Source organism: Melanerpes formicivorus, unplaced genomic scaffold (genome assembly GCF_026170545.1).
Source record: "Melanerpes formicivorus ecotype bairdi unplaced genomic scaffold, bMelFor1.0.p_v2 SCAF_11, whole genome shotgun sequence".
In the NCBI taxonomy this organism is placed as follows: Eukaryota; Metazoa; Chordata; class Aves; order Piciformes; family Picidae; genus Melanerpes; species Melanerpes formicivorus.
Genome location: NW_027142363.1, coordinates 21,781,626 through 21,798,367, shown reverse-complemented (window position 1 = coordinate 21,798,367; position 16,742 = coordinate 21,781,626).

Below are 16,742 nucleotides of genomic sequence, written 5' to 3'. Positions count from 1 at the left end.
CCCTCTAATCATCCTCGTGGCCCTTCTCTGGACACATTCCAGCACATTCAGATCCTTCCTATAATAGGGGCTCCAGAACTGGACATACTGCTCCAGGTGGGGTCTCACCAGAGCAGAGTAGAGGGGGACAGTCACCTCCCTCAACCTGCTGGCTATGCTTTTCTTGATGCAGCCCAGGATGTGATTGGCTTTCTGGGCTGCAAGTGCACACTGCTGGCTCATTTTGAGCTTCTCATCCATGAGCACCCCCAAGTCCTTTTCTTCAGGGTTGCTCTCGAGCCAGCCCCTGCCCATCCTATATCAGTGCTTGGGATTGCCCCAGCCCAGATGCAGGACCTTGCATTTTATAGTAACACAAGTATGTGTCCTATACATACAGTCCATGTAACAGGAGAATCTCTCAGACGTTAACAAAAGCTTTGTCACTGGCCAGAGTTAAAATAGGATTTCATCCTGAATATTTCATTTTTGGCATCGAACTTTTCACCTTCTATGCTTTAAATTTTCAAATGCAAGATACAAAGGAACTCGCTCAATCCCATAAATTAAAACTCCATATCTTTTAGCTTAATATATCTCCCAGAACTTTCTTCCATTAGCAGAAAGTGTGTTGACTGTAGGATGCTATTTCAAGAGCATCTAATTTTAGATTACTGACATAACATTCCCAACCTTAAAATTGGCAATCTAGAAAAGTAATGACTGGAATGATTCTCAAATTGCTACAAACAGTCTGAAAAAATTGGATTTTTTTTCCCTGATATGCTCTAACAACAGCCCAAAAAAATATCTTGTGCTCACTCATTTCACCCAAAGAAGCAACTTTAGGACCTACAAATAAATAAGCAACTGCACAAAGGTCATCCTGAGTGCAATCACGCAGCACTTACAGGATGGCCAAGGGATCAGGCCTAGCCAGCATGGATTTAGGAAGGGCAGGTCCTGCCTGACCAACCTGATCTCCTTCTATGATCAGGTGACCCGCCTGGTGGATGTGGGGAGGCCTGTGGATGTGGTCTACCTGGACTTCAGCAAGGCCTTTGACACCATCCCCCATAGCAAACTCCTGGCCAAGCTGTCAGCCTACGGCTTGAACAGCAGCACTCTGAGGTGGGTTAGGAACTGGCTGGAGGGCCGAGCCCAGAGAGTGGTGGTGAATGGTGCCACATCCAGCTGGCGGCCAGTCACTAGTGGTGTGCCCCAAGGATCAGTGGTGGGCCCTGTGCTCTTTAACATCTTTATTGATGATCTGGATGAGGGCATTGAGTCCATCATCAGTAAATTTGCTGATGACACCAAGCTGGGGGCAGGAGTTAATCTGCTGGAGGATAGAGAGGCTCTGCAGAGAGACCTCGACAGGCTGGACAGATGGGCAGAATCCAACGGCATGAGATTTAACACATCCAAGTGCCGGGTTCTGCACATTGGCCACAACAACCCCATGCAGTGCTACAGGCTGGGGTCAGAGTGGCTGGAGAGCAGCCAGGCAGAGAGGGACCTGGGGGTACTGGTCGATGGCAGGCTGAACATGAGCCTGCAGTGTGCCCAGGCAGCCAAGAGGGCCAATGGCATCCTGGCCTGCATTAAGAACAGTGTGGCCAGCAGGAGCAGGGAGGTCATTCTGCCCCTGTACACTGCACTGGTTAGGCCACACCTCGAGTATTGTGTCCAGTTCTGGGCCCCTCAGTTTAGGAAGGAGGTTGACTTGCTGGAACAAGTCCAGAGAAGGGCAACGAAGTTGGTGAGGGGTTTGGAACACAAGCCCTATGAGGAGAGGCTGAGGGAGCTGGGGTTGCTCAGCCTGGAGAAGAGGAGACTCAGAGGTGACTACTACCCACTGCTGGTCTTTCAGGTGGGCAGTGACGATGTAACAATGAGAGGCTCACAATCTATTAAGAAAGACTTCAGAACCTTAGGGCAAATGCTAAAGGGATCAGGGGCTCAAGTCGTGTTCTCTGCCATCCCTCTAACGTCAGCAATGGATGAGGACACACTGAGGAAGGGCCGACAGATCAATTCATGGCTCAGGGGCTGGTGCCATCGACAGGGCTTTGGGTTCCACAATCACGGACTGGTTTTCAGGGCACCTGAGCTGAAAACAACTCATGGGACACACTTGTCCCAGAGTGGGATAAGAATCCTGGGGCAGGAATTGTCAGGGCTCATTGATAGGGCTTTAAACTAGATTTGAAGGGGGATGGGGTTAATAGTCTCCTGCTGGCTGGTGACAAACAGAGGGGCAGCTCACCAGCAGTAGAGAGAAGGAGAGCTGGTAAGGGCTCTCAACTTGCTACCCTGAGGCAAGCCACGAATGATCCACCAGGACATTCTGTGGAAACCGAGGGGATTTGGCACAAGAGGAGGATAGGGCCAGCCCAGCTGAAGTGCTTCTATGCGAATGCGCGCAGCTTGGGCAATAAACAGGATGAGTTAAGGGCCACTGTGCTGCTGGGATGCCACGACATAGTGGCTGTTACTGAAACTTGGTGGGATGAATCCCATGACTGGGATGTAGGCATAGATGGATATAAACTCTTTAGGAAGGATAGGCAGGGAAGGAGAGGAGGAGGTGTTGCCCTCTATGTCAATAGCCAGTTGGAATCATTGGAGCTCCAACTGGGGAGGGATGATAAGCTAGTTGAGAGTGTATGGGTCAAAATTAAAGGCAGGACAGGGGAAGAAGATATTACTGTGGGGGTCTCCTACAGGCAACCTGACCAGCAGATCCAAGCAGATGAGGCCCTCCATAGGCAAATAGAAGCAGCTTCCAGGTCACAAGCCCTGGTCCTCATGGGTGATTTCAACCACCCGGACATCTGCTGGAGGGACAACACAACAAGGCACCAGCAATCCAGGATGTTCCTGGACTGCATAGAAGACAACTTCCTCCTCCAAATGGTGGAGGAACCAACAAGAAATGGTGCTATGCTGGACCTTGTTCTCGCCAACAGGGAAGGGCTGGTAAGCAATGTGAGGCTCATAGACGGCCTTGGCTGCAGTGACCATGAAGCAGTTGAATTTAACATCCTCAGGGCAATCAGGAGGAAGTATTCCAAGCTCATGACCCTAGACTTTAGGCATGCAGATTTTGATCGCTTCAGGGATCTGCTAGCCAAAGTGTCCTGGGACAAAGCCCTGGAGGGAAGAGGGACCCAGGACAGCTGGTCAGTATTCAAGGACCACCTCCTCTGTGTCCAGGAGCTCTGTGTACCAACAAAGAGAAAAGCAGGTAAGAATGCTAGGAGGCCTGCCTGGATGGGCAAGGAGCTACTGGACACACTATTACTTAAAAGGAAACTCTACAGGAAGTGGAGGGAAGGACAGGTAGAACAGGGGGAATACAAGGAAGCTGCCCGAGCAGCAAGAGTCCTGGTTAGGAAAGCCAAAGCAGAGTTTGAGTTGAATCTAGCCAGGGAGATTAAAGGGAATACTAAGAACTTTTACAGGTATATTAATGGGAAGAAGAAGATTAGGGAAGGTGTGGGCCCCCTCAGAAAGGAAAATGGTGACATGGTCACCTGTGATGAGGAAAAGGCTGAGGTACTTAATAACTTCTTTACCTCAGTCTTCACTGCAAGGGCCTCTAGCCACACTCCTGATGTTATGGAAGTCAAAGCCAGGGACGGGGAGGAAGAACTGCCCATTGTAAGTGCAGATCAGGTTCGTGATCATCTGAAGAACCTGAAAGTGTTCAAGTCCATGGGACCCGACGGGATACACCCACGGGTACTGAGAGAACTGGCAGATGAGGTTGCTAAACCCCTCTCTATTATATTTCAAAAGTCCTGGCAGTCTGGTGAAGTCCCCACAGACTGGAAAAGGGGAAACATTGCCCCCATCTTCAAAAAGGGCAAGAAGGAGGAACCAGGGAACTACAGGCCAGTCAGTCTCACCTCTGTGCCTGGAAAGATCATGGAACAGATCCTCCTGGAGTCACTACTCGCTCAAAAGAATAGTGAAGAGGTGATTGGGAACAGTCAGCATGGCTTTGCCAAGGGCAAATCCTGCCTGACCAACCTGGTGGCCTTCTATGAGCAGGTGACAAAATTAATAGATGAGGGGCGAGCAACTGATGTCGTTTACCTGGACCTGAGCAAAGCCTTCGACACTGTCCCGCACCACATCCTGGTCTCCAAACTGGTGACACATGGGTTTGATTGGTGGACCACTAGATGGATAAGGAACTGGCTTGATGGCCGCACCCAAAGAGTGGCTGTCAATGGCTCCATGTCCCAGTGGAGGCCAGTGACAAGTGGAGTCCCTCAGGGATCAGTCCTGGGACCTGTCTTATTCAACATCTTTGTGGGGGACATGGACAGTGGCATTGAGTGCACCCTCAGCAAGTTTGCTGATGACACCAAGCTGTGTGGTGCAGCAGACACGCTGGAGGGAAGGGAGGCCATCCAGAGGGACCTTGACAGGCTGGAGAGGTGGGCACAGGCCAACCTCATGAAGTTCAATAAGAGCAAGTGCAGGGTCCTGCATCTGGGTCGAGGCAATCCCAGGCACAAATACAGGCTGGGCAGTGACTGGCTGGAGGATAGCCCTGAGGAGAGAGACTTGGGGGTGCTGGTGGACAAAAAGCTCAACATGAGCTCTCAGTGTGCACTTGCAGCCCGCAAAGCCAATCAGATCCTGGGCTGCATCAGGAGAAGTGTGGCTAGCAGGTCGAGGGAGGTGATCCTCCCCCTCTACTCAGCCCTGGTGAGACCCCACCTGGAGTACTGTGTCCAGTTCTGGAGCCCCTATTACAAGAGGGATGTGGAGGTGCTGGAACGTGTCCAGAGAAGGGCCACGAGGATGATCAGAGGGCTGGAGCACCTCTCCTATGAGGACAGACTGAAGGAGTTGGGGCTGTACAGTCTGCAGAAGAGAAGGCTCCGAGGTGACCTAATTGTCGCCTTCCAGTATCTGAAGGGGGCCTACAGGAAGGCTGGGGAAGGACTTCTCAGGATATCAGGTAGTGATAGGACTAGGGGGAATGCAATGAAGCTGGAGGTGGGGAGATTCAGGCTGGATGTGAGGAGGAGGTTCTTCACCATGAGAGTGGTGAAACCCTGGAATGGGTTGTCCAGGGAGGTGGTCGAGGCCCCATCCCTGTGGGTGTTTAAGAGCAGGCTGGATGAGGCTCTGTCCAGCCTGATCTAGTGTGGGGTGTCCCTGCCCATGGCAGGGGGGTTGGAACTAGATGATCCTTGTGGTCCCTTCCAACCCTGAATGAAACTATGAAACTATTCGTATGAAAATCCAATTTTGCCATGCAGTCACTCTGTAAGTACATAATAAATATCCTACTGTGTCTCACTAAGCGTTTGTTTAAGCCTAAGTTCCTGCCTAGCACAATGACAGAGGAGATTCTGGTTAACAAAAGTCCTCTAACCTGGCCAGTCCTGGGGTGCCACCTTCTCTGCAGCTCTTGTATTAGGGATGCTAAAGCTACATCCCTGCTTAGTCCATTTAGTAGCCATTTATTGATAAAGAGTCCAATAATTTGTCTACTCCTCTATCAAACTACTTATCTGTTTCCACAGCCTTTTACAACCAACAATTTCCAGATGTCACAACCCTAGAAAATATTTTCTTTTTGTGCTGATTTTATCTGCTAGGATTTTTCTGGATAGATGAACCGATTTAGAAGGTTTGAAAACTGAAACTGCACATGAAAACCCTGAATGTTCTTACTGCTGTGGCTCAGATGCTCAAACAGTTTGCATTTTCTTCAACAATTTTATGTTTGGTTTTATGCTTAATTGTTGTGGATTTTACAGTTCTTGTGCTCCAAGTATTTTCCTAAAATTAAAATCATGAGAAACCAAAGATGTCACCAGGGTAACACCAATATAAAAGCCATACAATAGTTATTTGCAAGGTATCGCTGAGATCCCTTAGGGCAATAAATCATAGAATAGAATAGAATAGAATAGAATAGAATAGAATAGAATAGAATAGAATAGAATAGAATAGAATAGAATGGAATAGAATAGAACCGGAAAAGACCTTTGAGATCATCCAACACCATCTAATTGACTAAACCATGGCACCAAGCACCCCATCAAGTCTCCTCCTAAACACCTCCAGTGATGGTGACTCCACCACCTCCCCAGGCAGCTCATTCCAATGGGCAATCACTCTCTCTATGAAGAATTTCTTCCTAATATCCAGCCTAAACCTCCCCTGGTGCAGCTTGAGACTGTGTCCTCATGTGACTATAGAGAACTTAAACCAGTATAAATTAATTTTTGAACATTAAAGCCAAGGGGAAATTTAAAAAGATCCCTAAACACTAAACCCTTCTTACAGGAGGTTGTCTTTTGTAAAAGTAAAATTCTCCTGAAAGGTGAAGTCATATTAATTTGCAAAATGAATATGAATATCATACTATGATACTATGAAAATAACCACAGTCCTCAAAGCTTGAATCACAACAATCATCATGGAAAGACAAAAAACCCCACAACTGCTGATGAAACAACTTTCAGGGCAAACTACAAATCTCACCATTCACAAAGGCTTAATGAAAGTGGGACTGACTGAGATGTGCTGGCTTTGCACCTGACAGAATTTGGGATTTAACCCAAAAGAGTAAATAACAACACTTGCACAGAATTTGGAAGTTAAATGATAACAATATTTACAAAATAGACTACATATAAAAGGTAATAAATACACACACACTCACATATATATATATATACAATCACAGGATGTTAGAGGTTGAAAGGGACCTTCAAAGATCATCAAGTCCAAATACCCCTGCCAGAACAGGAGCAGGTCTTGAAAGTCTTCAGAGAAGAATCATCCTGTTCCAGTGCTCTGTGTTCCTCACAGTGAAGAAGTTCCTCCTCATGCTGAGATGGAACCTCCTGTGCTGTATTTAGTATCCGTTGCCCCTTGTCCTATCACAGGGTGCAACTGAGCAGAGCCTGTCCCCTCCCTCTTGACACCCAGCCCTCAGATAATTATAAACATTTATTAAATCCCCTCTCACTCTTCTCTTCTCCAGACTAAAAAGTCCCAGGTCTCTCAGCCTGTCCTCATAAGGCATTGTTCCAGTCTCTCAATCATCCTAGTAGGTCTCCTTTGGACTGTCTCCAGCAGATCCTTGTCCCTCAAGAACTGTGGAGCCTAGAACTAGATGCAGTATTCCAGGTGAGGTCTCACTAGGGCAGAGTAGAGAGGGAAGAGAACCTCCCTTGATCTGCTGGACACTCTCCTGTTAATGCACCCCCTAAGCTCAGACAGGATAACAGAGAAGCAAATAAAGTGAATACTCATTGCATTGAGGACACAGGGAGAGAAAAATTTGGAAGCTTGCCCAACTCATGGTATCTTGCACAGCACTTTTAAATGCTTATATTAACATTTCTGTTAGATAGCTTTTTAATGTTCAGTTGTGTTATCTGATATAGGTGGTCCTGCTCTGGCAAGGAGGTTGGACTAGATGATCTTTCAAAATCCCTTCCAGCCCCTGGCATTCTGTGATTCTGTGATAAGGATTTTCCTGTGAAATCTGGAGGAACAGGCTAGCAATATCCTATACAAATACAGAATGGTCACATCTCTAAGAAGAAGGTTCATTTTTAATAAAGAGGTTAATCTGTTTGCAAGTCTGCCTTCTGCTCTTACTTGAATTACAAACTTAATGGGAGAATCCATTTGAACAACATCTGGATACTATAATGCCAACATTAGAGAGCCAATATCTTTGCAGATACTCCGAACCTTAGTTGCTTCACAGCTGAGGACTCAGTGCCCGAAAGGCCTTTCACATTTATGCTACTGATTCATTTCCCCAAATATATGATGACAGTTTGGGGTTTTCTTCACGTACCTTTTCTCGATTACTCCACTTTACAACCATATTCTATTCAAACAGAGCTGTTTTTCTTATCTGACTGCTACACTTCACGGATGCTACACTTGATGACCAACACCCCAGTATAAACATTTTCCCTGCTTGGGCTTCTGGTAAGACATCTATCTGATACAATTTCTGCAAGGTTGTGCAATGTTGTGATTCGAGATTTGCAGGTTGCGTTGCCTCATAATTGTAGTCCAACAGTGCCATCCTCTGCTTCTTCCAAATAACATTTCCTTGTAACTCTAAAGATAATCTTAAGGACTTCTCCTTATGAGTAAGCTACAGTTTCACACTGAAGCTTACTGGTAGTAAAAACAACCCAGTATTTAAATGTAAATGTAAAGCCAAGGAATTGTTTTTCTGGTTGCAAAATATATAAAGAAATGAAACCTTTAGGCACTGATACTGTCATGGACTAGATTTAGGAACCCTCTTATTTCAGTTTAAAAAGTTCATTTTTACACTTATACATCCCATTAACTCTCCTGAATGTTTCTACACTACCTACCTAAACTTCAGAGAATCCAGTGGCTAAATATTTAAAGGGAAAACCCCTAGCCAAAAAAGAACTTCTCATTCAAAATTAAAGCAACAACAGCAGCAAAGAATAGATGGACACAAAGGTAAGAAGAAGAGTACCAAGGAAGTGATTCATGTGATAACCAGTCACTAAAACACACAAAAAAACCCAACAATTAAACGAGTATTTGTCTTCAGTGATCTGAAAATATCCTGAGGCAAGTGGATTTTAGGGAGCAACATGGAACTAGATTTTTGTATGTTCCTCTATTTTAAATGTGAATGGGAAGAAATCTTGAGGGTACTTGCAATAAAATATGAAGAAATAATAAAAGCTTTGCTGGTAAAGACACTGTAAAGAAAGTTACTGTTAGGTGGGAAATAAAGTGCAAGAGAGAGAAAATGGGGAATCAGTGAAGACAGGCACCAATAAGTACAGATTTTGTTGTTATTGTTTTAATTTAACATTTAACCTACTTAAGTTCTCTTCCTACTATCACAAATACCTTAGTTGCCTTAATTTCACCATTTTAATAACCTCCTATCATTTTCCCAAAAAGAGCTATGTGATAGATTTATAAGGGAAGAACTTAAAGGTAAAGCCATTCCTAAGAGAGTCATTAAGCAGTGGAAATTATGCCTACAAATGTGGTGGATCTTGGAAAATTCCAAGAACTGTAGAAAACCCTGAGCTGACCAATATTGAGCAGAAGGTTGGACTAGGAAACTCCTGAGATCCTTTCCCAACCCAACATGTCTGTGACTCAAGGATTCTTAGATTAAATCAGCCTTATAAAAGTCACATTATCTGAAGTAAGAGATTCATAAGCCACTTCCTTATTGCCATTAAAATCTAAGCATTAATGTGAAAAGAAAGACAAAAGGCTGTGAGGGAGAAAATTGGCATTGCTAAAACACCAACTACAGAGCTAAAAGCAAGTGATATTAGAAAATCTTACTTTTAAATGAGATTAAAGCTTCTAAAGTCAAAGTGCAATTGAAATCAAGCAAAGCAAAGGAAGGTTTAGGAACTGTTTAAAATCTTCTAAAGCACTCTCTAGCCTTTAGTAGGAGTAAGTCAGACTTAAGGACTTCTATAGATGCTATTTCTCCTCCAGGAACCTTGAAATGATTGAGTTCCTTCCCGTTGGTTTCAATGAGTTTGCAATACATATACACAGCTACGGGCTGCTTCATATTAGCTACTTAACCTACACTTGTCCTTACAACAATGTAGCATAGTATTGTTTGGGAATTAGTCTTTGCCTTCTTCCATGATATTGATGATAAAGGGTTGGTAAATACAGTAACAGTTTAAATGATACTGACACATTGCAGCTGCATTTGGCTCATGTGTCAGAAAGCCACAAAAATTGCAGAGGAAGATTCACATTTTACTTAATCTGTCAGAGTATAGAATCACAGAACATTAGAGGGACCTCCAGAGATCACTGAGTCCAACCCCCCTGCCAAAGCAGGATTACCCAGGGTAGTCCACACAGGAATGCATCCAGGCAGTTTTGTATATCTTTGGAGGAGACTCCACAATCTCCCTGGGGCAGCCTGTTCCTGTGCTCCATCACCCTTACTGTAAAGAAGTTTCTCCTCATATTGAGGTGAAATCTTCTGTGTTCAAGTGTACCACAGTATCACAAAGGTTGGAAGAGACCTCAAAGGTCATCAAGTCCAACCTGCCACCACAGACCTCATGACTAGACCAGGGCACCAAGTGCCACATCCAATCCCCTCTTGAACACCTCCAGGGATGGTGACTCCACCACCTCCCCGGGCAGCACACTCCAATGACGAACGACTCTCTCAGTGAAGAACTTTCTCCTCACCTCGAACCTAAACTTTCCCTAGTGCAGCTTGAGACTGTGTCCTCTTGTTCTGGTGCTGGTTGCCTGGGAGAAGAGGCCAACCCCTTCCTGGCTACAACCACCTTTCAGGTAGTTGTAGAGAGCAATGAAGTCTCCCCTGAGCCTTCTCTTCTCCAGGCTAAACAATCCCAGCTCCCTCAGCCTCTCCTCATAGGGCTTGTGCTCAAGGCCTCTCCCCAGCCTTGTTGCCCTTCCCTGGACATGCTCAAGTGTCTCGACGTCCTTCTTAAACTGATGGGCCCAGAACTGGACACAGTACTCAAGGTGTGGACCTGTCCCTTGTCTTATTACTGTGCACCACTGAAAAGAGATCGCTCCCCCACCCAACTTGACACCCATCCCTCAGATATTCATACACACTGATGAAATGCCCTCTCAGCCTTCTAAAGACTAAACAGCCCCAGGTTTCTCTATCTCTCTTCATCAGGAAGATGCTCAAGTCCCCTAATCATCCTTGTGACTCTCTATTGGATTCTCTCCAGCAGGTCCCTGTCTCTCTTCTGTAATTTCTTTGGAATTTTATTGTTCTTAAACCAGGGCAGCATTAAATAAGACTAAATGACTGTCATTTTGCTTCTCACCTGGCTAAATGACTCTTAAGGACACAGGTGAAGTAACCTTCTTCTTTTAAACACAACTCATGTTTCTAAGCTCTCTCTTATAATACATTTAATAGCTCAGGATACATCATGTATTTGTTCCGTGCTGGCCCCATAAAAGCACTCCACAGTGAAAGAATTCTGTACAAAAGCCAGAATGTCACATGCAGGATCTTAATTCTCAAAGGCAAGCCATTCAAGGACCCTAAACTCCATGGAAAGGCAACTACAAATAAGAGCAGGCAAAGCAGAATCTTAAGGATCTCTGTTTCCAGAGCACAGGTAAATTCATTCTGCACTAAAATACTACAGGTTGGTACAACAGGAATTTCTGACCTTTAGCACCAGTAGTCTCTGAAAGAGAAAGAAAGCAGAAGGAAGCAGAGGGAGGGCAAGAGGCATACCCGAAAACTACTTGACCTTCCTCCTATTTAAACTACTTGGCACCAGTGCTACACAGTTACTGCACTCTTTCCCACTCTTTGAATGCCTCTTACTCATTTTCAGCCTGCCCTTTATGCGCAAGTGGTGAAGGTTGAATCACTCTTCTACTAGGATTTTTCCAAGGTGGAATTCTGTTATACCTGGAGCAGACCCAACCCATCCCACCCCTCAAAGGCCATATTGCATAACTGAAATACAGACAGATGTTAACTTCTGGACTCAGCAGTGATGATAGAAAAGTAGAAAACTCCTCCTCAAGGATTCCCTGACTTAATCCTTGTCCATTCCTGATGCATGACTCTTCAGAGCTATGCATCTGACACTACTCTTGTCTTCAGACTGCTCTAGGTAGCAAAGATCCCCTGTTTGAACTGTTTTGAGCTATTCTGATGCATTTTGACTGACAAACCATTGTTGAAATGACTAAGCTGACAAGGCAAGGAGTCTTCTAGCACTACCTGCGTCACTTCCACTGTCACAATAAAATGCAAAAGGAGAGCATCTGTCCAAAGCCTAGTTCAGAGGAAATTTTGCTTCCAGAACAAAGGTACTCAGGAACATTTTCTCTAGTGATATGGAATATGTACAATGCTTTGGGGGGGAAAAAATAAGTTGGGGTTTTTTGTGGTTTGTTTGTTTCGGATTGGGTTTTTTGTGGGTTTTGTTTTGGTTTATTCTTATTTATATTTAGCCATTAACTCAATTAAAATGGCTCCATGCAAATGATGAACAATTTGCTGTATTGGCTTCTGGTTCATTCTTACTCACTGAATACTTTCACAGGTTTAAGGGTTTTTCAGCTAAATAACTGATTATATAAATCCTTTTTCCTTTAGCATTCCTCTCATAAAATTCTGACATTATATGATTAGCCTTAAAATTAGTCATTCTAAGAAAAAAATTTAAATCCCCTGCTGAAAGTTACCAAGTTTGGAGAAGAGAAGACTCTGAGCAGACCTTACTGTGGCTTTCCAGTATCTGAAGGGGGCCTACAAGAAAGCTGGGAAGGGACTTTTTTAGGGTGTCAGGAAGTGACAAGACTAGGGGGAATGGAGCAAAAATAGAAATGGGTAGATCCAGACTGGATGTTAAGAAGAAGTTCTTCACCATGAGGGTGGTGAGGCACTGGAACAGGTTGCCCAGAGAGGTGGTGGAAACCTCATCCCTGGAGGTTTTGAAGGCCAGGCTGGATGTGGCTCTGAGCAACCTGATCTAGTGTGAGGCAAGGAGGCTGGAACTGGGTAATCCTTGAGGTCCCTTCCAACCCTAACAGTCTTACAATTCTATGATTCTAATTTACTAAGCTGCACACCAACACCCAACTCATCTATATATTAAAAACACCTCCCTTAGAGGTAACTTCACATTAATATAGCTTTTGATTATGCAAGTGTTTTATGTGTGCCTTTTTTTTCCTTTTTTTTTACCATCATGAGCAATTTCAAATAGGAACTGATGGCACAGAAGTGATTACAGTTGGTAACATCATTTAGAGACATAATTTTCAGGCATCTAGCAGTGAAATGCCATTAAACAGTAACATCGTTAAACGTGAATATCTGATTATTAATTGCATTTAAGTGTGTCTATATCAAATATCACTAGACTAGCTTGTTAACGTATTTATACTACATTATTTATTCTCTTTATTAACAATTACACTTCAAAATTACTTTACCTTTTATATTACCCACTATGCAAACTAAATGTCACCCATCAATTCAGCACCAGAAAATGGCTCTTAGAGCCATTTCAATGCAGCTGCTCAAATGCCTTGTTAAGGCTCATTTATGATTAAAATATTCCCTGCCTTTTACTGAAATTCTCTTTCAGCATTCAAACAACCAAAGCTCTACTCATTAGAACTGTGCACAATTAGATCTGCAATAAGCTATACAGATAAATGTCAAGGTCCAGAACCTGGGTGTTAAGCCAGATTAATGTCCTGACCTCAGTTGAGGCAGTTTAGCTTTTTTACTGTTTCCTGAAAGGACTGGTGAGATGCTTGTGCGTGAAGGTGATTTGTTGTCTCAATTCTTTTTCCACTTGTCTCCTCTCAGAATATATTCTGAGCTTTTATTATTTTACTTTTATTATTTTATTTATCCTGGGGTGTATTAGAAGGGGAGTGGAGAGTAGGTCAAGAGAGGTTCTCCTCCCTTTCTAGTCTGCCCTGATGAGGACACATTAGGAATATTGTGTCCAGTTCCAGGAGCCTCCATTTAAGGACCTCAGGGAACTGCTTGAGAGAGCAGAGCCACAAAGATGATAAAGGGAGTGGAATATCTCCCTTATGAGGAAAGGCTGAGGGAGCTGAACCTCTTTAACTTGAGGCTGAGAGGTGACCTCATTAATGTTTATAAAGATGTGAAGGGCAGTGTCAGAAGGACGAAGCCAGGCTCTTCTCAGAGATGCCCAGTGATAGGACAAGGGGCAGTGGATGCAAGCTTGTGCATAGAAGGTTCCAGGTGAACATAAAGAAAAACTTTTTCATTGTGAGGGTGACAAAACCTTGGAACAGGCTGCCCAGAGAACTTGTGGAGTCTCCGTCTCTGGAGACATTCAAAACCCACCTGGACACGGTCCTGTGTGACCTACTCTAGGTGCTCCTGCTCTAGCAGGGTGGTTGGACTGGATGATCTTTAGAGGTCCTTTCCAACCCCTAACATTGATTCTGTAATTCTGTGACTAAGCCAAGACTTTGGTATCTAGTTATTTTCTGACATCTTGACAAAAAAAAATCTAGATAACATATCCTGAGCAGCTGCAGCACAGCATGTGAGTGAAGACTTCCAAAAGTATTGTACACTGGTACGATTTCAAGTTTGTTCATTGATTCTGATAGTGCATGTCTTCTGGGATTGCTAAATCCTTTTTGAAAATCCCACTGGCAATGTTTCATGAATAGTGGCCACCATGACACGCTTTCCAATAGGAAAATATGTGTGCACTCTGGTGGGTTGAAATTTTCCCCCCAACATTAACTTTGTCAGACCAGCTCAGTTGGAAGAAAATGAAAGCTGTATTCACAGGTGAAACTACAATGGAATGCAATGAATATGTACAAAATATAAAAGATTTACCATATTTATAGATATTTACAGTTAACGAACAACACGAGAACCCCCATGGTCAAGAAGACCAGGGAAGCTGTCCCCCTGCCCCACCCCTTCCCCTCCAAAAGGGAGAAAGGAGCAGAGAAAAAGCATTTGTTAGACTTCACCAAAATAATGCAACCAAGGTCAAGCAGAAGCAGTCTTCCTTAAGAGCATGAAGTGAGCAGAGAAGCCCCCCAGAATGTACAATGGTACAAGCAGTCTTATGGTAGATATCTCTCCAATGAAATCATTTAGAATTATCTTTGGTTTTCCTTTTTACATCCAATAGTGATTTAGTTATATTCTTCTACTTTTCTGCTTGAGATCTGTAATAAAATTTTAAAGGCATAGCCTAAAACTACCACAGTACAAATAGACAAGCCTTGGTGTAAGAATAGAATAGAATAGAATAGAATAGAATAGAATAGAATAGAATAGAATAGAATAGAATAGAATAGAATAGAATAGAATAGAATAGAATAGAATAGAATAGAATAGAATAGAATAGACCAGGCTGGAAGAGACCTTCAAGATCATCGCGTCCAACCTATCATTCAACACCACCTAATCAACTAACCCATGTAACCAAGCACCCTGTCAAGTCTCCTCCTGAACCCCTCCAGTGACGGCGACTCCACCACCTCCCCGGGCAGTCCATTCCAATGGGCAATCACTCTCTCTGTGTAAAACTTCCTCCTGACCTCCAGCCTGAACTTCCCCTCGCGCAGCCTGAGACTGTGTCCTCTTGTTCTGGTGCTGGCTGCCTGGGAGAAGAGACCAACCTCTGCCTGTCTACAACCCCCCTTCAGGTAGTTGTAGAGAGCAAGAAGGTCACCCCTGAGTCTCCTCCTCTCCAGGCTAAGCAGCCCCAGCTCCCTCAGTCTCTCCTCATAGGGCTTGTGTTCCAAGCCCCTCACCAACTTTGTTGCCCTTCTCTGGACTCGTTCCAGCAAGTCAACATCCTTCCTAAACTGAGGGGCCCAGAACTGGACACAGTACTTGAGGTGTGGCCTAACCAGTGCAGTGTACAGAGGGAGAATCACCTCCCTGCTCCTGCTGGCCACACTGTTCTTAATGCAGGCCAGGATGCCATTGGCCCTCCTGGCCACCTGGGCACAGCATACAATGGCTATGTAATGAGCAAGAGTTCTTTGTTATACTTCCCAATCTTATTTTCCAAATAATTAATTTATTGCTGTATGATGTAATAGAAGATAAAAAAAAAAACCAAAACATTCATTCCAAAGAAGAGTTCCTGACCAATAGTCTGGTCAGTACCAATGTTTATTATATTCCATAGCTTTCTTGCCAATAGTTTTTGAAAGTCTCAATGGAATAGTGGAGAAAAATTATTTGCAATCCCAATGGTATTCTGGAAAGTCTCAGTGGTGAGTGAAAGCCTAATCATCATACAGAAACAAACGATTCTGCCTAACATACACAAAGAATAGAGAGCAAAGTGCTTTGTCATACCATAGATCACCTTCACTATAGTTCTGTGGCAGCTTCTGGCCTGAGCAATTATTGCTGCAGTAAATTCAAGGGAGATGTTACCTCACACAGCCTGGTCTGAGAGTGATAGTCAAAAAATATTTAAATATTCATTTAGAAAATTATCTGAGTGGTTTAGAAACTACATTTTTCAGGCTCACCCTGCCCTCATAATTCTTGAACCATATTATAATTTGTTAGAGCAACCCAAATCAGTATATCCTTCATTGATTTTATTAAAACAGATGAGCAAGCAAATATTCATTTAAGAAGGCTAATTACCAAGCTAAAGTACTATGATTTCATTTAGCTAATTAGGAATGGAACAATGCACTGGTAAAATTAAGGTCACATTTAAAGGAAACTCAATAATTCTAAGGCCTGAGCCACCAAAGTAGAAAAAAAATGTAGGTATCTGAATTGTACAATTAAGATTGAAATGTGTCACTTTCCAAGCAGGGTGCATTCCAGTGAGTCAAGCAGGAGCTCCTGGCAAAGCTCACAAACAAGGGAGAAGTGTGCAAGATGCGAAAGCCGAGATGGGTGAACCAGGAGGGACATAGAGGCACTGTCTGAGGCTTCAGAAAAACAATTAGGCCAAGCCTATGTGGAGTTGAAACTAGTGAAGGATGTGATGAGTAACAAGTATTTCAGCAGCAAAAGGCATGCCAGGGAAAATGTGAGACTTCTGCCAAATGGGTCAGGAAACTTGGTGACAAAGATGCATAAATGCCTATGTAGTACTGAATATCTCCTTTGCCTTTGATCATAAACAAACACAGGCACCAGTATAGCCTGGAGTCCAGATGGAATTTTGGCAGAAACAACTTGGAGATCCTGGTGGACACCT